Source organism: Anomaloglossus baeobatrachus, chromosome 7 (genome assembly GCF_048569485.1).
Source record: "Anomaloglossus baeobatrachus isolate aAnoBae1 chromosome 7, aAnoBae1.hap1, whole genome shotgun sequence".
Taxonomy (NCBI): Eukaryota; Metazoa; Chordata; class Amphibia; order Anura; family Aromobatidae; genus Anomaloglossus; species Anomaloglossus baeobatrachus.
Genome location: NC_134359.1, coordinates 96330033 through 96356645, shown reverse-complemented (window position 1 = coordinate 96356645; position 26613 = coordinate 96330033). Strand labels below are relative to the sequence as shown.

The 26613-nt window shown below is 41.6% G+C and overlaps 1 protein-coding gene across 4 annotated transcripts in view; it reads left to right on the top strand.

Moving 5' to 3' along the window:
• Positions 1 to 26613, top strand: part of RAMP1 (receptor activity modifying protein 1) — a 464674-nt gene that overhangs the window by 179364 nt on the left and 258697 nt on the right. The gene's annotated exons all lie outside the window — the stretch shown is intronic.

The following is a 26613-nucleotide window of genomic DNA, read 5'->3' as shown; positions in this document are numbered from 1 at the left end:
AAAAGGTACATCCCACATCAAATACAGTTGATATTTGCGTAATAGTGCTGATATCTGGGTCAGCCAAGTTATTAAACACACTGCAGTAACACCAGTAAGCCTGGGAATCCTCATCCCACCGTATACCATAAGCTGGCGTCAATGACACAACAGTACATGTGACATTAAAATATGTGTTTGTAATACGGTGGTAGAGGCAGGGATCCCAGTTGCTGCATGGAAAAGTGCTGCCAGTGTGTAGTGAATTGCAGGCACCCAAGACTCCACACATACAGTGGGATTAGTTAAATAGGCTGTGCATCAAAGCTGCACTACAGCCACCAAGTTGCAAGGTTACATGGGGTTATAAGTGCTCACCCATAGTATAGGAATTGCGGTAAAGCTTTTCAGGGGGCCCCGATGCTGCGTTTCGCGTAGGGCTTCCTCGGGGGGCCATCTAGCTAGAACTTAGCATAGAAAAAAAAAAGACAGTGCAAACAGGCAGATGAGATCCGTCTGTAAACAGTAGTGGCTTTACAAGGTACCACCAGTCGCAAACAGGGCTTAAAGGAGTTGTCCACTTTAAAAAATAAATAAATAAATAAATAAATACTTTGAAGGATGCCTTCACAGGTAGCTTTTAAAAAGATGACCCTCCGTTTGAGGCAAAAATACAGAATTAGTGAATGCAATTCATGTGTTGCAGCTCTTTTAGAGATATATTTTTTCTATTTATTTGCTTTTTTGAGTTTGTGACTTTTTTTCTACATAATCTCAGAATGCTCTGGGTAACTTTTCAGGCAGACTATTGTATTTTTCTCCATGAATCGTCATTGTTGTTTTTTTTTTTTTTTCATTTGAAAAAAGAAAGCTAGTATTAGAGAAAGACCTGTTGTTGTAATTATGTTTTTGTGTTAAATGTATAAAAAAAGGGGGGGGGGGCAATTCATTTTTTACATGTAACAATCTTTAATAAAGATATAAAAAAATTAGTACTTTTACATACAGGTCACTAGCTTTTTTTTAGATTCACACGTCTTGTTCTTTGAGGTAGAGTTTTCGGCAGAATCCTTATTATCGGAGGCAGGATTAGGTAACACCTCTGTATACTGCTGATAACACAGGATCCATCCAATCACTATAGGGGATGTCCCATATGACCCTGATCCATTTCCCTTCACAATAACCTTTGTACATGCTCATTAGATGCTTCAATACTAATGAGGGTTGTGGTCAGACCATTGTGGCTATGTACATGTGTTGTTTCCTGAAACAATAGGAAGTTAGAGTCTAAAAAAGCCTGAATGGCCAGTGTGAAAATTTCTATTTTCATTTTTAATACAGATTCCAATATGGAAAATAAAATACATATAACACAAATACCTGAATTAAAAATAGGATATATTCTGATGACATTTCCCTTAAATGTGTATTGCATTTTTGGTCCATTTTATTTTGCAGTTTTGATATTACAAGTTATGTGATAATCTTAGAATCACACGATCTATGAATCACATGACTTAGAATGTTCAAAAAACTTTCTTTTCAATTTTATTGCTTTTTAATCTGCAATTATGGCACCAAATTATTACTGAAAAAATATTAATTTAAACAAATCCTGCTGTAAAAAAAAAGCCAACAGGCTTGTAAAATGGCTGGCCTTTTTACTTTCATTTTTTTGGCTCAAAATTGCTTGCAAAAAGTGCATAAAGGAAGCTCAAGGAGGTTTTAAACACAGCGAGTTTTGTTGTTTTTTTTTGTTTTTGTTTTTTTTTAAGAAATATGCGTATTTAAGGAAGAAAATCGAGAAGCTAAATGACAGGTGTGTTAATAGGAAAATAGTGAACACCCTACAAAACAGTCCTGTTTTGTGTCATTTCACACACTTTCTAAGTGTTTTTGTTTTCGGGGGTGGAGGGGTCCTTTGGCAATTTTCTAAAATGCAGGATACACTAGATATGGTATTTAGTTTTCGGTGTTCTCTCATAACCTCAGTAACACAAGAGCAACATATGAAGCAAAGCATGACTGATTAAAAAGAAAGGTACACATTTTTGAAAAATTGGAATGCATAATATTTATAGTATTTTTAGAAGCCAAAAAAATTAAAAAAACACAAAAAACTGTGTGAAGGAAACCTAAAAGGGTAGACTACTTAATCGTTATTTTCAGAAATGTCTTGGGGACATGTTTTTTTTGGCACCTACCAATATTGCAGGTTTTTCTCTGCTACATGTTAGTGCAACTTTCCTCTATCCCACACAGCTCTCCTGTCCACAAACCGGCTGCTATCGGGGGAGCGTGTGACAAGACCAGTCCATCTACTCCGCCAATTGAGGAACAATTCTCCCATGTGCAGTGTTTTTCAATTGGAGAAGGCTGATGGACAGGACTGGTCACATGCTCCTCCATCCTTAGACACGAGAAGAAGAGAAGACAAGATAAGGAGAGAAAGTTGCACAGGCACAGATGAAGAACCTTTAATAAATTAATAAGTCTAACCATTAATATCTGAAGTAATAAATGCCACAAAATCATGTCTCCAACATATGTGCTAAAGTGGACAACCCCTTTAAGACTAATATGTCAAATAGAAGTTGGTCTCTGGAATCCTCATTAATTCAAACATAGGCTACCTACAGGGCAGATCTTCTTTATAGAAATGGTCTCGCCATTAATATGACTAGGAGTTGGATACATTGCTAATCCATAGCAGTTAGGGTTTATTTGAGCTTATTATTTTCAGTGGGGACTGGTTTGCTCACTTTTCCATTGTTGATCAGCATTTAAAGGGTTACTCATGGCGAAGATGGTAGTAACTGTGTCTATGTCTGGTCAACTATGGGTGGGATTCTGGAAAGAGCGGAGCAGGAATGCTTAATGCGGTAGTAGTGCAGCCCACTTGGCTGTATCCAGAGCCCTATCCACTTATGGCTCCTAGAATTCCGCAAAAAAAAAACAGGACTCTGGTCTCATCCATGAATGACCGATATGGAAATAACCCATTAAATGACTGATGCATTTGAAGAGGAATCACTGAAGATCACTCTCCAAAGCTCAAATAATACACTTATAATGTGGCATACGAAAGAACCTAATGATGATGAGAATAGGGTCATCATTGAGTAATATCTGATATTAACCATTTGTCTGTATCATAAGATATGTGTTTGGAATATTCTGAAAACCGACTGTAGTTCAGGGGGTTGACAATATTTCTTTGTACAATACAAAATGGTTTGTGTTAAAGTAAAATATGGCTGAGCTCATAATATTTTAAGGGCCATTATCCTCAGAATTGTGTACTATTTTATTTCAGAATTTGTAATAGCTTTAAATGAAGCAGAGAATAATCTATTTTGTATAATTAAAAATTCAAAAATGTCTATTTTATTTTTTTTGTTTTCTTGTAATAAATGTATTTATATAGTTTATTGGCATTTGTTACCTTTTTCTGATTGCATACACAATATCAAAATACCTCAGGGTAATACAAGTATTATTCTTTTTAACGCGCAGGACTACATACATTTAGAATTTATAGTTAATCTACAGTATATACACTTGACCAACTGCTAAAGGGGTTTTCCAAAAATTCAATATTAAATTTCTCTCTTAAATCATGAAATACATAACCATTTTCAAAAATACTTATGGCACCCTATGCTGTTCTTTTGACCTCCTTCCAGGACATCCACCTAATTTGCCCGTTCTGGTGGTCATACATACCCAGTAGCTTAGCCCCACTGTGTGTGTATTCTCTTTTATAAAGGTGGTGAGATACCATAACTGCTTCTTATGGTCCACAATCAGGGGAACCTGTGCCCCCCACTTCACCTCCATTGGCCGAGATATCCACTGCAACCCTAGTCGCTGCCGCCCACTGCAACTAAGTGGCCTAACTTTTTAGGCAGCTGCCTGCACTGCCCTCCACTTATCATTGAGACTGGAGAGTCCAGGAAGGTGAACACACAGTGCCATGGATCTTATTTCCTGTGCCACAGTGCCGGTGCTACTCCACAATAGTGCGAAAATTGATGCCCGTGTGACATCTTTGATGATCTAGATGGGTAACACCTTTAGTCCCCACATTGTAATCACATTGACTGACATCCTGTTCAACACACATGCTGCAGAGCAGGATGTCAGTCGAACAGCAAGGAGAGTGATTACAGCATGGTCCCTGTATTGTGAGCACTGACTGATCACTGCCCTTATCCTGCCCTGATAACTGGCGGCGAGCAGCTACAGGGAGAATATGATTTCATTTTGTCCCTTCAGCTGCACTTCCAATAAGACTGCTGCACATATTTAAATGGGTATTTGTCCACAGATTACCACAGATAAATACCATAGTGGGGTTTCTTTTGCTGAGAAGTTCCTTTAAATTAAAGGCATATAGCTTTTTGAAGAGCCTTCTAATGTCAGCGATACTGATGACAGTTCAACAAAACTTGACTTAGCAAAAGAAATCATTCCCACCATTCCTTAACCTACCTAGCTCACATTGCAACCGGGTTTTCCATTATTTTATGCCATCTGTAAGAAAAATAAATAATGTAATACGTAATCTCACTGGTTGTCAATTAAGACTACAAATGGAGAATGGATAAAGTAGAAAGAAAGCTAGCATGCTGCATATCCACTGACCATGTCCATATCAAAGCAGGAGGGTGCTGTTGATGCTGTGGTGGAGCATCGAAGACAAAAAGAAGTAGAAAAAATGTCTACACCACTACGATTGATTTTAAAAATAAAAAAGTTTATAACAACATGTTAAAAGTACCCATGGCAATCCTTCCGCGTTTCTGGTATACTTGGACGACGTTAGTCATATTGAAAAAGCACATGAACACATAATTTTGGCCCATACTTGTTTTATGTCATGTATTATAATGACTATTGGACCCACTGTCTACAGAAGGTAACTCTAGAATCACAAAAAGAGTAGTATAATTAGATCAAATTTATCAAAATCTATCGAAGCTGGATGACCCACTACAGAGAGGGGCAGTAAAGAGTGTCACTAGTAGAGATGAGCCACCATCCTAGTGTTCGAGTTCGGTTCGGTTCGTCGAACTGCGAGTGTGTTCGTCGAACACTTTCGAACACCATTGAAAACAATGGCAGGCAAACACATACAAACATACACAAACACGAATGCACACACACATTTGCTCACCTTACCTTCCGTTCCATCACCGGCCTCCTGGGACGTGCAGTTCGCCAGTACAAGATGTGTATCGGGTAACCATCGCGACTAATGCCGCTTCCGCTGACAGAGTGCTGACGTCAAAGGCAGGTGCCGCTTGCCTCTGATTGGCCAGTGCGCTGCCTTTGAATAGCGTCTGACAGAGAAAGTTCCTCCCTTGTCGCTATGGTTACCCGATACACGTAGTTCGCCGCTACAGGATGTGTATCGGATAATCATTGCAACCGATGCCGGAACTTAGGCTGACAGAGCGCTGACGTCAAAGGCAGGAGCCGCTTGCCTCTAATTGGCCAGCGCACTGCCTTTGAGTAGCGTCTGACAGAGGAAGTTCCTCCCTCGTCGCTATGGTTACCCGATACACGTAGTTCGCCGCTACAGGATGTGTATCGGGTAACCATAGCGACCGATGCCGGAACTTCCTCCCTTTGTCAGGCACTACTCAAAAGCAGCACGCTGGCCAATCAGAGGCAAGCGGCTCCTGCCTTTGACGTCAGCGCTCTGGCAGCGGAAGTTAGGGCATCAGTCGCTATGGTTACCCGACACACATCTTGTACCGGCAAACTGCAAGTCCCAGGAGGCCGACGACAGAACGGAAGGTAAGGTGAGCATAATATGTGTGTGTATGTGTATGTTTGTGTGTTTGTGTGTGTCTGTGCGTGTGTGGAATGGCACAATAGGGGACCAGGATGGGAGATTTAACAAGTTGTGAAAGGAATTCTCTGCATTGCAATGATTTCCTATGGGAAATCTTGCTTTGCTAAACAAGTAACTTGGTTAACAAGCACAGTCCCAGAACGGATTGTTCTCATTAACCAAGGTTCCACTGGATTAACATTGAATGACAGTATTACTGTGAAAAGCCAGTTACGCTTTTGGTGATCGAACCGTTATCGAACATAACCTCGAACTGTCGAACTTGAAGCTAAGTGTTCGCGTTTGTCGAACAACTCGAACATCGCCTAAAACAGGTCGAATTTGAGATTGGCGAACAGCTCGATTCGAACAACACTCATCTCTAGTCACTAGCTTTACACCATCTACAGAAATGTGTCTTAAGGTTTCTAAGCCAAGTTCTTTCTGCTCAAAAAAAATAATATCACGTACCCCAGAGCAATAATGACATACAGTGGGGCTCCAATTCACACAATTATTATTGTGGTGTACTAAAAAAATATATAGCCTACATCTGCAATAGACATAATAGCAGCTATTACTGTAAGCTGCTAAAAATCAGATGAAAAGAAAACATGCCACATCAATTTATATTTTTCTTCATAGTTTTTATTATCTATATTCCATGAATTCACATACAAAATTCTCAGTTATTAATCACCACTGCGAAGAGCAATCTTTAATTCTATATCTCTGCAGAGCATTCAGAGTGAAATCCAAATTATAGACGTTCCATATAAATATTCACATAAGTGCTGCAAAAAAATTTCCATTCAATAGCAGAGGTCAATAGTCTGGATATAACACACCTGCAGCGCAGTAGCTTCTAAAGGCATGTTATGTACTAATTGGCAGGGCTGGTACCATCACAAAACAAACCTTGGAAAACGCTGGGCACATGGCATCTGGGGAAGTCCACATGGCCCAGTGCTCGATGAATGTCTGGGAGTAGGCTCAGAACTGGAGTCGGCTCCATACAACATAAGTGCCAGCTGTATATTAAAGCCAGTACCCAAGTGTAGCTTCTACAATTAGACCTAGATCCTTACATACCATTAGCCAGCACACAAATTTAACTGCTGTGATCAGAGCTGCCTCCAATCTTAACAGCAGAACCCCTTTGAAATGCCACTGTGGCATCTGAGTTTGGAAATAGGGTATCTTTGACATTGTCATAGTAGTCAGGGCCTATGTGTCTGCCATGTTTGTGGTTGGGCTTCATAGGAGATTTGTAATTATACAACACAATATCTCAGTATTTTACTAGCGATCACATGTTTAAGTCTCCTAAGGGATTAATTAAAAATGTTAAATAACTATAAAAAAATAATTAAAATACATAAAAATCGAATCACTTTATTTTCACTGAATATTAATAAAATCTATAAAATATAAACATTTTTGGTGTCATCATTTGTGTAAAAGCCCCAATTGATAAAATTGTTTATCCAACAGACCAAAACAGGAAAAAAATAATCTAAAGAGCCATCACATCACATGCACAAAAATTGGAATAAAAGAATTAGAACTTCATATGGACTACAAATAAAAAGCAATAGAAAATAGATAAAAAAAAATACAGTATATACTTGTAGGAAAATTGATGGTTCACTGGGACTGGGACCCAACCTGCTCATTGGAATACATGAGCCACAGATTGAGAACCTCACATCTACACAAAGCAATATGGAGAAGAGACATGAGTAACACAGAGGTAAGACGATTTGTACTGTCACATAGTGCCGTCCAGTATTGATGCTAATCAATAATCCAGGTAATCACACACAATATTTCATTTCTCATAATCCATTACAAGTGAAAGCAGTAATATCAGATGTCATGATTGCAGGTGAAAACCTAGAAAGAAAACTATGGTCTTCACCAGTTTCCTTTTAAAGGATACGTTTCTAAAATAAATATGTATTATAGTAACATTTATATTCATTTTCTCATTTAACAAACTCGGAAATCTTACCTTTTACAGTAATTTTTATTTACTGAAACGGTTATTCTGAAAGTATTTTTAAAAACATTGTATAAATGTAATTTACAGTGTTTTTCACAGTTTGATCTAGAAAAAAATGTGTTTTACTTTATACAATAAATTTCTTGCTTAGTTTTTTTTCTACATATTGGTCCGTTTTATTTATATAGTGGCTATCAATTTGGATGTGTGTTTATATTTATTTTGATTACAGATATAAAAACAAACTTTTCTCACTTATAGACATATGTAGACAAATTTAACTTTAATTTGCCATGGCCATCAATATATTGCCTAAATCCTACCATACACCGTCCCTCCATAGTACCATAACAATAAAGGATAATTTATCAGTTATTAGTCTCAAAAATGGCTCTTGGCCTAGGGAATAATATATGTATAATACAACCAAAATATTCCCCAAAGTATATTCAATTTTATTAAAGTAGATAAAACAGTTTATGATACCACACCATTTAGTGTATAATGAAAAAACACACACCATCAATTTGTCTCCAAAATAGACCAGTATACAGGTCACCCCTGGTCTTGAATATCAAGAACAGGGTTTACATACATAAAATTTTGACAAATTGATACAATTTAGACAGTAGATACATTAAGGTACACAGAACGGACATTGATGAATCACGCCAGGTCAAACTTAACTTTCAGGTTTCCTGAATATTTCTTCAGGCACATTGGTGCTAAGACGTAACATCACTTACAGGAGTTAATAATCCAAGAAAGTGTCCAGAATTAGGTCACAAGTCGTTTGATATTCAGTCCCTCAAAGAAGGTGAACCGCTGACCATTAATAATGGATTATAGTAGTCTCCACCTCGACGCGTTTCGCCACACATTACATGTGGTTCATCAGGAGGCTAAGAAAGTAAGTATAGTCTATCAGAATTTAGACACACAAACAAAGATCACCACAAAATTACACCAAACATATGGAACGAGAGCAGAATAAAACACTCACTTGTTAGAAAGAAGATATGAGGCATGCAGATCCATGGCGCTGTTACTCAGATCGGTAGTATCGCAGTACAATCCTGTGTTGATAATCATGTACCACCGTCTGTGGAGGCGTCATGGAGCTGCATGTCCGGGAGGGTTTTAAATAACCCACATAAGCATGATCAGCTGTGGGAAACCCAACCACTCTCACAACCTACAAGACAGATCACGAGTGTGCATGCGCGTAAAGCGCTATCAAGTGCGCACGCGTGAAAAACAGTGGGGACACAAAAGATACCAGTAAGCGTCGCTCGCGCATGCGCGGGACCCCAGTCAAAGGCGCCTCCCCCATTGTGATCCAAATCAGTCACATGATAATCAAAAGCGCACAGAGTCTCCACCGCAGTCAACTGCGCAAGCGCAGGAAACAGTGGGGACACCACAGATACTGATAACTCTCATTTGCGCATGCGTGAGGCCACGGGCAATATTTGTGAACAAAATCAGTCACATGATAGCCCAGAAGGCGTGTTAATCCAAAGCATCACGCAGCCGCAGTGGATCAAATAAAGAACTTAAGGGTCTCACAGTTAAAGCGCCAAGACCAATCACAATGGATCAATTATAGAACTTATGGGTCTCACAGTTGCACAATTACATAGAACAATTTAGTCTATTTCAAAGAATTAAAGCGCCAAGACCCAATTTAGGGAGGAAGGTGTACTATCTGGGATCCCGTGCACGTAAGACGAGTAAGACTTAGATTAAAGCATACAGCCTTTTCAGAACACAATGTTTATTTATAGATATTTTCAAAGCGCTATAGACAGCAAGTATCAGGAATAACCGTACCCACCACAGGTAGTAGAAATACAGAGATAATAGAAAATAATAATTGATAACCCCTTAATCAATTCATTGTCCCAGAATTTTTCATAAACAAATGAGTGAATTTAGAAAATCAACGCATATTTCCCAACAATGTGGGCAACCCCACAAGGGGAGTCTGTCCCATAAGTATGTCATAATGGATTCCACAAACAGAAGGGGCCTACTAACAGTTACGTAGGGTGGAAACAATTAAGGAAAGTTGTTCATTAAGCCCTCCTGGAGTTAAAGATCTCATTCTGTAAATCCAAGCGGATTCCTTCTGCAAAAGTACTCTATCAAAGTCACCTCACCTTGGGCTACGGCTAACTAATTCTAATGCTGAAAACCGAATAAGTTTGGTATCCCCATGATGTACACTATTCATGTGTCGGGAAATGGGGGTGTCACGCTCATTTCGAACATCTGTCAGGTGTTCACCCACATGTATCCGAAGTTCTCGCAGGGTTTTACCAACATAATCCAGGGGGCATGTACAGGTTGCCCTGTACACAACCCCTATGGTCTTACAATTACAAAAGTCCCGCAAAAAGAATAGTTTCCCTGTTGCTGCACTTCTAACTGTCTTACATTGTTCCATCGAGTCACAGAAGCTACAATTACCACATCGGAACATGCCGACCAACTGTCTATCGAGCCAAGTCCCTACTGGACGAGGTCCCTGGTACAAACTGTGCACAAGTCTATCTCCTATGGAACGACCCCATCTATACGTGATAGATGGTGCCCCTGAGACAAACTTAACCAAATCTGGGTCTGCCTTCAACACATTCCAATGTTTTCTGATTATTGAAAAGACACATTCAGACTGTTGGTCATAGGTACCAATAATACTTATAACGTTAGGGTCGGCAGTCCTTGTCCTTGATGTCATCAGGGAATGCCTTCTAGTATTTTTAGCAAATGCATAGGATTGCTGTAAAACCCGTTTGGGGTATCCTCGATCAAGAAACCTACCAAATAGGTCCGATGCTTGTGTTTTAAAATCCACTTCCCTAGAGCAGTTTCTGCGAATCCACAGAAACTGCCCTTTGGGTATCCCCCTCTTTAGAGGGAGAGGATGATGGCTCTCCCACTTTAGAAGGGAATTCGTGGCCGTCGGTTTTCGGTATGTCACAGTATGAATTCTTCCAGTCTCGTCTTTTGATATAGTTAAATCCAGGAAGGTAATACAGCTTGGATCACATGTATAGGTGAATCTCAATCCTACTGTATTCTTATTCAGGACCCCCACAAAACGCTCAAAATCAAAAGTAGATCCAGACCAGAGGATGAGGATGTCATCAATGTATCAGACCCAGAGTCCGATACATTGATGGAATTCCCCATACTCCCCCCCAAAAACCACTGTTTCCTCCCACCAGCCCAGGAATAAATTAGCATAACTGGGGGCACATGGGCTCCCCATAGCTGTACCCCTGAGCTGGTGGAAGTACTTGGTGTTAAACAAAAAATAATTATGGTTGAGAGTAAAGGACAATAGCTCCTCAATAAGAGCATTATGCCTATGACAGTCAATCGATCTCGTTTTCAGGAAATACTTCACCACCTGGATTCCTAAATCATGGGGGATGGAATTATACAGGGCCTCAAGATCAATGGAGGCCAAGATAGTTTCTGAGCCTACATTGATGTCCTCAAGAATCTGAAGAAGATGTGGGGTATCCCGTACATAGGACGGTAAAGATGTGACAAAAGGCCTAAGCACCCTATCAATGTAGATGCCGATATTCTGGGACAATGAATTAATTCCTGCCACAATGGGCCTGCCCTTCAAAGGGTCCAGGCCCTTATGCACTTTAGGCAGGGCGTAAAATACAGGAATGATAGGACAAGGTGGCATAAGAAATTCAAATTCATTGGATGATATTAAATTATTCTGTTTAGCATTGGCCAGGATGGTGAGTAAGATGTCAACATAGGTCTTAGTAGGATCAGAAAGCAACCGTTCGTAGGTATCCCTATCGCCAAGGAGGGTCTGACACATCCCCAAATATTTAGAATGACTCATCACAACAAGATTCCCCCCCTTGTCCGATTGCTTTATCACAAGATTGTCATTTTTTGACAACCGATCAAGTGCCCCCAATTCTTCCTTAGTTAGATTATTATTATAACCTCCAGGGCTTAGATGAAATTGTGGGATCTTGGCAAGGTCATCCTGTACCAGTTTTAAAAAAAATATCTACACTCGTACAATTTTGGACTGGGGGCGATTTTCTACTCGGTCTCTTAAGGGTAGTAAATGGTCCATCTCCTCTCTTTCTCGTACCATCCCTCAATAGTTCAGAAAGAGTCTGATAACATTCGTAATCCTCTTCAGGAATCCCAAGGGCTTTACATTGTCCTTGACTATTACGTTCAAAGAACAACTTCCATTTTAATTTTCTACCAAACAATTCCTGGTCTCTGATCCAACCAAAACAATCAAACCTATTTGTGGGTATAAAATTTAACCCCTTTGACAAGACCGCATAGTCATAGCTCGTGAGCGGGTAATCAGATAAATTTAATACCCGCCCCTGGCCTGATGTGCCCTTGTACGTGGATAATACCCCCCTGTTTGTCTCTGCTCCAAAAAAGATCCAGAGGGACCAGAGGAAGAGTGAGAGGGCCCATGATATCCAAAATGGCCACCCCTCCTCTTTCTCTGTTTTTTTGGGGCAGGCCATGTATGTAACCCACGATTAGATGACTCAGTAGAGGTATTAGCAGTGACTATGGTCGGAGGTGTCGATATCTGAAGAGGACACCACAACCTGTTGTCTATTGGGAGGCTGATAGGCCTTGTCCTCCTTGAATTCCGCCAGATCTCTTATAAACTGAGAGTGCTTTCTTTCTTTTAGATTGTTTTGAAAGCACTCAATAGACGTCGTCTGTAGTATGTTTTCTCGTCTAACAAAGTCAGGATCACTTTTGAACCGCAGGATATTATCTATAACCGCGTTCAAAACCACAGTAGACTCTGAGAAAAGCTTTTTTTCCTCTTCTAATAATAAATTCATCAACCTCAAGGAAGATGCTATAGATTCTCTCCGCCAAAGACCTAAAAAATGTTCAGAAGAGGTTCTTGGAGATTGAAGAATATTAATTCTCAGACCTCTTGGTACTATTTGGCGATTGAGATAATTTTCCAAGCCCTTGATTTCCCACCAGGATCGAATGTTATTTTTATAATTAATTAATAATTCCTTAAAGGAATCTTTTAATGTGGGTCCACTACTCCCTACTGAAAGATCGTTGGTGGAGAACACCTGAGTTGCTTCCTCAGCCCAAACAGATATATTAACAGGCCCTGTTAGAAATCCCGCCATACTTAGGGAAATCAATTATTAGTCTCAAAAATGGCTCTTGGCCTAGGGAATAATATATGTATAATACAACCCAAATATTCCCCAAAGTATATTCAATTTTATTAAAGTAGATAAAACAGTTTATGATACCACTCCATTTAGTGTATAATGAAAAAACACACACCATCAATTTGTCTCCAGAATAGACCAGTATACGGGTCACCCCTGGTCTTGAATATCAAGAACAGGGTTTACATACATAATATTTTGACAAATTGATACAATTTAGACAGTAGATACATTAAGGTACACAGAACGGACATTGATGAATCACGTCAGGTCAAACTTAACTTTCAGGGTTCCTGAATATTTCTTCAGGCACATTGGTGCTAAGACGTAACATCACATACAGGAGTTAATAATCAAAGAAAGTGTCCAGAATTGGGTCACAAGGCGTTTGATATTCAGTCCCTCAAAGAAGGTGCACCGCCGACCATTAATAATAGATTATAGTAGTCTCCACCTCGACGCGTTTCGCCACACATTACATGTGGTTCATCAGGAGGCTAAGAAAGTAAGTATAGTCTATCAGAATTTAGACACACAAACAAAGATCACCACAAAATTACACCAAACATATGGAACGAGAGCAGAATAAAACACTCACTTGTTAGAAAGAAGATATGAGGCATGCAGATCCATGGTGTCGTTACTCAGATCGGTAGTATCGCAGTACAATCCTGTGTTGATAATCATGTACCAACGTCCGTGAAGGCGTCATGGAGCTGCATGTCCGGGAGGGTTTTAAATAACCCACATAAGCATGATCAGCTGTGGGAAACCCAACCACTCCCACAATGTACAAGACTGAGATCACGAGTGTGCATGCGCGCAAAGCGCTATCAAGTGCGCACGCGTGAAAAACAGTGGGGACACAAAAGATACCAGTAAGCGTCGCTCGCGCATGCGCGGGACCCCAGTCAAAGGCGCCTCCCCCATTGTGATCCAAATCAGTCACATGATAATCAAAAGTGCACAGAGTCTCCACCGCTATCAACTGCGCAAGCGCAGGAAACAGCGGGGACACCACAGATACTGATAACTCTCATTTGCGCATGTGTGAGGCCACGGGCAATATTTGTGAACAAAATCAGTCACATGATAGCCCAGGAGGCGTGTTAATCCAAAGCATCACGCAGCCGCAGTGAATCAAATAAAGAACTTAAGGGTCTCACAGTTAAAGCGCCAAGACCAATCACAATGGATTAATTATAGAACTTATGGGTCACACAGTTGCACAATAACATAGAACAATTTAGTCTATTTCAAAGAATTAAAGCGCCAAGACCCAACTTAGGGAGGAAGGTGTACTATCTGGGATCCCGTGCACGTAAGACGAGCACGGGATTTGTTTCCTCCCTACGTAACTGTTAGTAGGCCCCTACTGTTTGTGAAATCCATTATGACATACTTATGGCATACTTATGGGACAGACTCCCCTTGTGGGGTTGCCCACATTGTTGGGAAATATGCGTTGATTTTCTAAATTCACTCATTTGTTTATGAAAAATTCTGGGACAATGAATTGATTAAGGGGTTAACTTATCAGTTATCATTTTCTATTATCTCTGTATTTCTACTACCTGTGGTGGGTACGGTTATTCCTGATACTTGCTGTCTATAGCACTTTGAAAATATCTAAAACATTGTGTTCTGAAAAGGCTGTATGCTTTAATCTAAGTCTTACTCGTCTTACGTGCCCGGGATCCCAGATAGTACACCTTCCTCGCTAAATTGGGTCTTGGCGCTTTAATTCTTTGAAATAGACTAAATTGTTCTATGTTATTGTGCAACTGTGTGACCCATAAGTTCTATAATTGATCCATTGTGATTGGTCTTGGCGCTTTAACTGTGAGACCCTTAAGTTCTTTATTTGATCCACTGCGGCTGCGTGATGCTTTGGATTAACACGCCTCCTGGGCGATCATGTGACTGATTTTGTTCACAAATATTGCCCGTGGTCTCACGCATGCGCAAATGAGAGTTATCAGTATCTGTGGTGTCCCCGCTGTTTCCTGCACTTGCGCAGTTGATAGCAGTGGAGATTGATTATCATGTGACTGATTTGGATCACAATGGGGGAGGCGCCTTTGACTGGGGTCCCGCGCATGCGCGAGCGACGCTTACTGGTATCTTTTGTGTCCCCACTGTTTTTCACGCGTGCGCACTTGATAGCGCTTTACGTGCATGCGCACTCGTGATCTCGGTCTTGTAGATTGTGGGAGTGGTTGGGTTTCCCACAGCTGATCATGCTTAGGTGGGTTATTTAAAACCCTCCCGGACATGCAGCTCCATGACGCCTCCACGGGCGGTGGTACATGATTATCAACACAGGATTGTACTGTGATACTACCGATCTGAGTAACAGCGCCATGGATCTGCATGCCTCATATCTTCTTTCTAACAAGTGAGTGTTTTATTTTGCTCTCGTTCCATATGTTTGGTGTAATTTTGTGGTGATCTTTGTTTGTGTGTCTAAATTCTGATAGACTATACTTACTTTCTTAGCCTCCTGATGAACCACATGTAATGTGTGGGGAAACGCGTCGAGGTGGAGACTACTATAATCCATTATTAATGGTCGGCGGTGCACCTTCTTTGAGGGACTGAATATCAAATGCCTTGTGACCCAATTCTGGACACTTTCTTGGATTATTAACTCCTGTATGTGATGTTACGTCTTAGCACCAATGTGCCTGAAGAAATATTCAGGAACCCTGAAAGTTAAGTTTGACCTGGCGTGATTCATCAATGTTCGTTCTGTGTACCTTAATGTATCTACTGTCTAAATTGTATCAATTTGTCAAAATATTATGTATGTAAACCCTGTCCTTGATATTCAAGACCAGGGGTGACCTGTATACTGGTCTATTTTGGAGACAAATTGATGGTGTGTGTTTTTTCATTATACACTAAATGGTGTGGTATCATAAACTGTTTTATCTACTTTAATAAAATTGAATATACTTTGGGGAATATTTTGGTTGTATTAGACAATTTATCAGTTCCAACATACTGAGAACAGCCATATCTGTGCACGTACAGAATAATAGTGCTAGCTATGCCATGAACCACATTGTAGTTGAACCAATCTCCCAGTCCTACCATCAACAAATCGAGGTTTGCCAGGGAGGTTATCATGATTAGAGTTGAGCGAGTACCTAACTATTCATACTTGCTTAACTCATAACGAGTACTATCTAATACTCGTGTATTCATTCTGAATAGCGTGTACAATGTAAGTCAATAGGGAAAAACTCGCAAAGTAATGAGTAACCTGAATGCCATACTATTCATGTGAGTAGTGAATAGTGCGAAATTCGAGTTACACATTACATTGCGAGTTTTTCCCTATCATCTTACATTGCACATGCTATTGAATACGCGAGTATTAGACAGTACTCGTTTATGAGTATAGCGAGTATGAATAGTTAGCTACTCGCTCAACTCTAATCATGATCAACATAGGTTATATTTAAATATTTATTTTTTTTTAGTGGGGGGGGGATTTGGGCCCAAATCCATGTCTTTTAAATCCCTTAAATACTCTTTAAATTAACATTTTTATTGATTTCAATGAAAAACAAACAAAACCTCTGATGGACGTGGTACTGTTTTTACCACTCATTTTTTTTCAGTGCTCAAAAAAAGTCTTATGTTAATTTTTAGGCATGTGCGCCTCAAAAATGCTACGAATTTGGCTAGTGAGTCAAGTGAAAGCAGTAAAAAAGAGATACACAAAGCAGAATAAAAAAAAAAGGTAAAAAAAAAATAACACCCATGGACATCAGGTGTTTCTTAGATGTTTTCCAAGCGGCGGTCATTAGAAGAATGGTCAGGAAACTTCTTTAGCTCCTTCATGGCCTTCGAAGCCTGAAGCGGCTAAAAGAAGTTACAAAAAAATAGGACATATGCACAGGAAGCAGGGTTGCCTATTGTCTATAAATTTAAAGCTAGTCTGTAAAACCCAGGTGCTTTTTTCTGCCATCCATAATGTCCAGCAGTCAAAAGCACAGTCCTTGATTTTTTAAAATGTATTTATTTTTTTAAAATGTCACCAGTTTATACTGATCATGCGCTGAAGAGGCTGCCATACGCAGTTCAAATGGTAGATGTTAGAATGTATGGGCTGCTGGTAGGTGTGATGTCATTTCTGGTCTGAAGCGCAGCTAGGACCACAGTCTCAAAGATTACCATTAATAACAGTATGCCACCATGGATTAAAATCCTGCAGGGCACACAAGGTCCCCCTGCTCACACCAGAACATGTCCAGGCCAATTTGAAGTTCACAATGATCATCTGGATGATCCACAGGTGGCATGGGAGAAAGTCATGTAGTCAGATGAAGAGGAGAACAAAATAGAATTTATCAACTCCACTCCCCATGTTTGGAGGAAGAAGAAGAATGAATACAACCCCGAGAACCCCGTCCCAACAGTGAAGCATGGGGGTGGAAATGTGATACTTTGGGGCTGCTTTCTGCAAAAGTGACAGGAAGACTGCACCATGTTGAAGGGAGGATAGATGTGGTCATTTATCACAAGATTTTGGACAACAACCTCCTTCCTTCAGTATGAGCATTGAAGATGGGTCATGGCTGGGTCTTCCAGCATAAAAATGACCCGAAACACAGCCAGGGCAACTAAGGAGTGGCTTCGTAACAAGCGTTTCAAGTTCCTGAAGTGGCCTAGCCAGTCTCCAGACCTGACACCCAATAGAAAGTTTTTGGCGGGAGTTCAATGTTGGCCAGTGACAGCCCCGAAACCTGACAGCTCTGGAGCGGATCATATGGAGAAGTGGGCCAAAATCCCTGCTGCACTGTGTGCAAACCTGGTCAAGAACTACAGGAAACATCTAACCTCTGTAACTGAAACAAAGGTTTCTGTACCAAATATTAAGTTATGTTTATCTATTTTCTGTTTTGTTTTGGAGGGGGATGAAGCATGCAGCTTGGAAGTCATAGTTGAACGATCCAAGGAAATTGAGATATCGAGAAGTTTACATCCATCCTGATATTTACTACATATTTTCACCTTTGATCACTAGTTTATACTTTTTGTGTAAAATATTAACTGTAAAATGTATTAAAAGACAAGAGGAGAAACAAGGAACAACTATAGTTAGTTATTATTTATTAGTCACATCCTTTGAACAGTTTCTAGCAACTTTTATAACAGTGCCCTAGTAAAATATTAAAAAAAGGTCTTTATTGTCAAAGAGCAGTGTCACCATATCTGTATGCAGCTTCTGCCATAGAATCCAATGAACTGCTATAAAATGTGCCTCTTCACAAAGATATACGAAAAAAACTTTGCTGAAGTTTTTGAATCTAACAAGGTCCCCTGAGATATGAACATGGGTAAACTGAGACGCTGCTATTTTGTCCAAGGGATGGCAGTCAATAATACCAATGTACTGCAATACCTCACATCTTAAGGTCACACTAAGCAACATCGCTAGCAACATCGCTGCTGAGGCACGACTTTTGTGACGCAACAGCGATGTTGCTAGCGATGTTGCTGTGTGTGACATCCAGCAACAACCTGGCCCCTGCTGTGAGGTCGCTGGTTGTTGCTGAATGTCCTGGACCATTTTTTAGTTGTTGCTGTCCCACTGTGAAGCACAGATCGCTGTGTGTCACAGCGAGAGAGCAACAACTGAATGTGCAGTGAGCAGGGAGCCGACTTCTGCGGACGCTGGTAACCAATGTAAATATCGGGTAACCAAGAAGCCCTTTCCTTGGTTACCCGATATTCACCGTCGTTACCAGTGTCCGCCGCTCTCACGCTGACAGTGCCGGCTCCCTGCACACATAGCCAGACTACACATCGGGTAATTAACCCGATGTGTACTCTGGCTAGGAGTGCATGGAGCCATTGCTAAGCGGTGTGCGCTGGTAACCAAGGTAAATATCGGGTTGGTTACCCGATATTTACCTTAGTTACCAAGCGCAGCATCGTTTCCACGCGTCGCTGCTGGCTGGGGGCTGGTCACTGGTTAAAGGTGAGATCTGCCTGTTTGACAGCTCACCAGCAACCCATGTTGCAACGCACAAGCGATCCCTGCCAGGTCAGGTTGCTGGTGGGATCGCTGGAGCGTCGCTTAGTGTGACGGTACCTTTTAACATGTGGCATCAGGCCGCATGTGGCCCTTGAGGCGACTTCATGTGGCCCGCAGGCGCCACAGACCTCTTGGCTATTGCAGCCCAGTCCAGGGGGCCGGCAAGTTCAGCGCTTTACTTGAGTTGAATCTGCATCCTTAGAAGCACATTCAAGTAAAATATATTGCCAGTGCTGGACAGAGATGAGTCCCTGCACAGTTACTACAATGCCAGTAGCCGGCCAATCAGAGGCCATCAGGTGACAGAGATATAGCTGTGCAGAGAACTTGTCTCTGTGCGGCGCTGGCAATACATGTCACTTGAATGTGCGTCATAATCAACATTTAACTAAAGCAAAGCGCTGATGGCGGCAACTTGAATTGGGCTGAAATCATCAAGGAGTACACAGTTCCTGTCGGCCGCATGAAGCAGAAAAGAGGATTCTGAGGGAATAGAGGACAGGTTAGAAGATTATTTTTTTAATGCGTATGTGAAGAATAGAACAATAAGGGACATTACTACAGGAAGGGATATTACTACAAGATGAGGACCAGGATGGAGCATTACTACAAGAAGGAAACCAGGAAGGGGCACATTACTTCAAGAAGAGGACCAGTATTGGACATTATTATGAGGACCAGTATGTGGCACTTTATTACAAGATGGGGATCAGGATGTGGCATTTCAACAAAAAAGGGGTCCAGCATGGGGCGTAACAAAAAGGGGACCAGGAAATGACATTACCACAAAAAGGAGACCAGGATGGGGCACTTTACGACAAGATGGGGACCAGGATAAGACATTACTACAAGATGGTGACCAGGGTGGGGTGCATTACTTCAAGAGGGGGATCAGGATGGGGCACATTACTACAAGATGTTGGCCAAAATTACTATATGGTGCTAATTGTAAAATGATATTACTAACAAGAAGGGGATAAAATGTAAAAAAAGAAACTTAATAACGTAAAAAAAAAAATCAAAAGACTTTTTTTACCACTAAAAATGCTGTTTTATATGTACGCTAAAATACACAAAAAAGTGCACATTTGTTATCGTAACGAACGTGCACTTTGTTTATTTCAGTGTATATATATAAAACTTTAACATAACCCATATGATGAATGCAAGTTACAAAAAAATAAAAAAGCAAGAAATGTTAAAGAAAAGTGCTCAAAAGATATGTAGAAAAAAAATATGGCATCATTAAAAAGGTCACCTTGTCCCGCAAAGAATGAGAGTCCTCAAATTAAATTTTTTTCTACGTACGGCAAATATACCCAGCCGAGTTTGAGACCCCTGATCTTAAGTTACAATTACAAAAAAAATAGGATTTGATTTGAGTAAAAGTTTAGTACTACAGGTTCAAACAAAGACCAGCCAAAACTTTAAATTAAGGCCAAACAGTGTAAATCTTGGTTCACTAGAGATTATTGTGTGTGAAATTCCCCTCCTCCCCTTACTCTATTTTTACTTCGTATGTGTGGAAATCATTTCAAAACATCCCTCACTTGCCTGAACTTGTCAACTGTGAATAACAGCTAAAAAATCCTAAAAATAATATGGGTTAATTTGCATATGTGTTACAGGGAAATAACATAAAAATTAATCAATATGGGGAGATAAGGTATGCACACCAGTGACTATGTAAGGGGAATACATGAAATAGCAGAAACTGCTGTGTGAATACTGACTTGAAAAATCCAATAGCTATATGCAAGAGTGAAAATGTGAAAAATGGAATCTGCATTACTGCCATGAACATATGAATCAAGAGAAATTTAGCTACTGAATTGATCAATGCAATAGAGCCCCAACACTACGCCAAAGTATTTCTCTACGTTGGGGTCCCTAGCTTGTGTGTGTCCTCTCATGCAGTTAAAAACTTGTGAACCCTCCCCAACCACACCTATTGCCATCCATATCATACGCATAAATAGCCTGGGTCTCAGCTTCCCATACACGGTAAGTTTTTTAACTGCATGAGAGGACACACACAAGCTAGGGACCCCAACGTAGAGAAATACTTTGGCGTAGTGTTGGGGCTCTATTGCATTGATCAATTCAGTAGCTAAATTTCTCTTGATTCATATGTTCATGGCAGTAATGCAGATTCCATTTTTCACATTTTCACTCTTGCATATAGCTATTGGATTTTTCAAGTCAGTATTCACACAGCAGTTTCTGCTATTTCATGTATTCCCCTTACATAGTCACTGGTGTGCATACCTTATCTCCCCATAGTGATGTTTTTTTAGGTTTTTGCACCCAGTTTGGACTTAGAATGGTGTTCCAAACGTTATTCCTATTTGATAAAAATTAATCAATACATTGCAAAAAATAAATAGCATTTTTAAAAATGTTTTGTATTGTGTTGTATTGGGATAAGCACAATGATTTTTTCTTTTCAAACAAGCAGAAAACCATCCAGGTCATCTCACACTTTTAGTACACGTTCAAGCATCACGGTGTCCGAGCATGCTCGGATCAAGTATCCCTGGTGCTCGAGTGCCATTCTCGAGTCCCCGCCCCGCAAGGTTTGCTGCTATTTTTCAGCCACCAAACATGCAGGGATTTCCTGCCAATCACAGTAATGCAATAGTCATGTTGGCTACTGGCATTATTGTGATTGGCTCTCCACAGAGAGTTATCAGGTCTATATAAAACCCGGTGACGTGCCGATCAGCTCACTCTTCCCCGAAAGCAGTGTGAGGAGAGCTGCTGGAGAAGGGATAGTGTGTTAGAGAGGTTATTGCCTTACACTCCTTGCTACTGTAACAAAAAATGTATTCTATTCTCTAATAATTACACTGTTAGCTGCATTTAGTGTAGGGCTAACTGCAGGAGAAAGGATAGTGTATTTGAGGCATTTAGGCAGGAATTCCAGCCTTACAGACCTAGCTGCTGGAACGTAAAACCAAAAAGTCCTTTTCTGGGCTAAGTCCAGTCCTATTATATTCTTTAGAAATACCGCTCTTAGATGAATTTAGTGTAGGGAGCGCTGCTGGAGAATGAATATTGTATTACAATGACTATTGCCTTACAGTCCTTGCTGTTGTAATGTAAAAATTGTATTATATTCTCTAATAATACCACTGTCAGCTGCATTTAGTGTAGGGCTAGCTGCTGGAGAAAGGTTAGTGTATTAGAGGCATCGTAAAACCATAAGTCCTTTTCAGGCCTAAGTCTAATCTATTCTATTCTTTAATAATATTCTTAGCTGCATGTAGTGTGGGGCTAGCTGCTGGAGAAGGGATAGTGTATTAGAGGCATCTAATCAGGGATTATACCTTTACAGTACTTGCTGCAATGTAAAAAATGTATTCTATTCTCTAATAATACAACTCTCAGCAGCATTTAGTGCAGAGAGAGTTGCTGAAGACAGGCTAGTTTCGTAGTTTAGCATTAGAGGCAGCTAGGTAGTGTTTATTGCTTTACAGTCCTAGCTGCTACAACATAAAAAATCTATTCTATTCTCTAATAATACCACTCTAAGCTGCATTTAGTGTAGGGAGAGTTACTGGAGAGTGGCTAGTTTAGTATTAGAGGCATCTAGGTAGGGGCTATTACCTTATCATTCTTGCTGCGGCAACGTAAAACCAAAAGTACTTTTGAGGCCTACATCTATTCTATTTTACTCCCTATTAATACCAGTGTTAGCTGAATACCTAATTCAAACTGCACAAGGCGTGCGGTAAGGAATGGGAAGTGAACATCCCGCTGATAGCGGTGGAGGAAGAGGCCAAGGGCCAGGGCAAACTGTGCCTGCTGCTGGTGCACAACAAACACACTTATCCATGAAACCTAGCTTCCAGCTCCACTTTGTAGGGGGGTACTACTTTTGAAGCCAGAAAAGTGCAACCAATTGGTGGATTGGATGGCAAATAATGCTTCCAATTTGTCTCCCTGCACCACCCTGTCTTTCACATAGTCCAGTCTAACTAGCCAAGTGTCTGGACCACATAACTCTCATCCTGATCCTCCTTTCTCCCACCATGGCACCTCCCACCTTCCCCTAAAGACAATCCCACAGTGGGACACTCCAAGGAGCTCTTTATATTTACAAGTATTGATTCTGGCCTCTTTCCTTGCACGTTTCAAGAGGGACATGAGGAGATCGTGTGCAGTGATGCCCACATATTTGAGCAGCCACAGTCACAAGACGACAATTACTGTCTCAAGAGGTGATGATGGTTAGACACAGTTGCCAACAAGTCATGTTGTTAAGTCAACAATTCACTAAGAGGACCAGAGTGCAGAAGTGGAAGACAAGGTGGTGGACGATGAAGTCACTGACCCAACCTGGGAAGGTGGATTGTGGAGCAAGGACAGCAGTGCAGGGGGGAGGGATCTGCAGCACAGTAACAGCCAGGAAGAGGCAGTGGAGTGGACAGAGGGAGTAGGCATTATACTGTTCCTCATATCACACACATGCAGCATTTTCCCAGGCTAAGGGTTAGGTGTTCCCTAGTCTGGCACTTTTTTAAAGAAAGTGCAGCTGACAAAAAAAAATAATTTGCAACCTGTGGCATACCAAGATCTTCAGGGGCCTGAACACTACCAGCCTGACCACCACAAGCATGTTTGAACACGTCATGAAGCACAGAATCAATGTCTGCAGGTGGCACCGCCCACTGCCTCTTCCCCTGTGCTATGTGCTTGACAATCCCCTGTCCAAGCTACATGCACAGATGCCTCCCACCTTTCACCTGTTATTGAAAATTCCCAAGCACCATCAGAAACCAATGTCAGTTCTATGTATCAGCACAGTGTGCAGCTGTATCTATCCCAGGCCTTGTTATGCATACGGAAAAATGCATACTTAGTGCATACGCTTTAACACTGTAGGAGTCCTACTCTTTTTAAAAATGTCCAAAAATGAGGTCCTCCTTTACGTGTCTTCCAGGGTGTACAGCAATACCTCCTTTAAAATTTTGCTAGGTCTTGCCTTAGTGCATAGGCTTTACCACTGTAGGAGTCCTACTCTTTTTAAAATTGTAATAAAATATATATTCTGAGGCCCTCCTCTATGTGTCTTCCAGGTTGTATTGCAATACCTCCTTTAAATTTGGCCCAAACTGACTGCTTGCCCTGGAAATAATGCCCAAACAGACAGATGGCCCTGGGAATGATGCTATTTAGGCTTGTGGACACTGAAGCCTTTACAACTTCATGGCAGCAGCCTTCCCTTGGTAGTTGGCCCCCAGCCGCCACTATTTCTCCTGGTGTGCCATCCCTGTCTTATACAAGCACATGTCCCATAAGATCACCCATGCCCTGACCAACATAAGTATTGGGAAATTCCACTTAACCACTCATACATGGCCAAGTGGCCAGGGATGCAACATTTCCTTGATGGCACACTGGGTGAACCTTGTTTAGGACATGACCAAGAAAGACCAGGGATCAGCTCATGTGCTACAAATGCCCAGGATTGTTTACACAGGCCAATCATCAGGTGTTAGCAATCTAAAGAAGCTATTATTACCATGTTGTATAATCTTGGTGGTACTGTACAATACACTACTCTTAATGTAACTTGGAAAATGGCCTAGGATCCACACCCAATTTCATAATTTCACATGGCAATCAATGTGTGGGTCTGATACAATCAGCATAGATTGGACAGCGTCAGAGTACGTGGGCACATAACCCCAACTGATAATAGATTATTTACTCATACATTTGTAAGAGGAATAACAGTGGAACAGCACTTCAGCACTAGTCTATCATGAAATATACAGCTATTCAGTGAAAGACACAAAAGCAATTGACTCGCCCACCCCAGGGCTATGGGACACCCGGTGCCGGGCCGGACTAGTCCGGTGGTAGTCAGTGGTGGCTGGGCTCGGCTCCGTGGCCCTGGTGGGTGTCAGTTGAATATGTGGCTTAAGTTAAAGTTTGTGTTCGTGACGCCACCTGTGGTATGCGGCTAATAAGCCGCCGCTGCTGTGTGAGGCCACCGGGATGATGTGATGGCAGCTATGGTGGTACTGCTCCCCACAGGTGGAGCAATGCCCGGGGCACAGTTGGTGCTTGTAAGTGTCTATGCAGATGGAATAACAGAGACGAGTCCAAAGGTGCAGTTCCAGTTCTTTTACTCACAGTTTCCGTCACAGTTGCAGGGACCCTCAGACTGCTGAGACCACTGTCAGGGACCTCCGTCTTCTGGGTGATTCAGAGCGTGAAATCCGGTTCCCTCTCTTTAGTGTCTCTTTTTCCGCTGTCTTCACTAGCCTTGCCTTAGGTAGATGGACTTGGCTTGGCCTCCATTACAGCCTCCAGGCTGGGGGGTCACCTGTCGGCTGATTACCCCTTTTCTGAAGGTCTGCTATGGGTTCTGGCCCTGGGAGCTTACAACGTCCCTGGGCCTCGGTTTTTACTGTCTGGAGACTGTCTTTTCACTCCTCCAGTTTCTAGGGACCGTCCCCTGTCGCAGCTAATCACTCCACCGATGTCACTGTGGAACGGGCCACCGCAGCCTGCAGCTACCCGTAGCGCCTCTGGGCCCTCGGCAGCGGTACCCAACAAGGACTGCTCGTGGTACCTTACAGGACTACCCGCGGCCCTGCGACCCTTTCTTCTCTTCTCGTCCTACATGCTCACTCCTCACTCTCCCACTCCCTGAGCGAACTGACTAAACTTGACCTTTCCCATCTGTGTCTGCTTTCTGTGGCTCCTCCCACCTCCCCAGTTGCTAGGCTGTAACCTATGGGAGCAGGGATGGGTCTTACAGCCCCTCTCAGCATGCAGCATGGGAGGGTTGCCTGCCACTTTCCCTGGTCCTGTGTGTCCCTAACAATGGGTGTAGTGTGAATTTACCAGGAGACCGGAGTTCACTCTCTTCCTCTCCCAGAATGGGGCATCACACCGCAGATGGGGTGCAATGACCTGTGGCGACGGAAGCCTCAGGGGCGCCACACTCCCCCACAGCAAATCCCAGCACGTCCTCGGGCTGAAAAACAACAAAAACATGTGGAAAACTGCAAAACATTTTTGGTATGCAATAACATAAACTGTAAAACATTTCTTCCCTTTATGGGAGGCACATATCATGAACGTTGCGAACTTCTTATAAAGAAAACTCTAAGTGTGCACTTCCAGTCCATTGCACGGTTCAGGCAAATCCCCCATAATTCTGGTAGGGGGCACAACGGGTGCAACTAATTACATTTTTGGCTACTACAAGTCCAGTAGCCCGGCAGTTCGTTTCTTTCAATCAAACAAAAGGACGTAATCAACCAGCCATTAAGTCCAATGGCCTGGTTACATAGGACACATAAACAACATACCAGCCACTAAGTCCAGTGGCCTGGTATGACATGCCACATACACTTCCACCGGGGCCCACATTCCAGTTCAGTGGCCCGGTAGCACATAACATGGGGGGTGACGTCTTCAAAAAGAATAAGGGGCAAAACACAGCAGGAAAGGGTGTCGTCTTCGAAAAGAATGAGGGGCA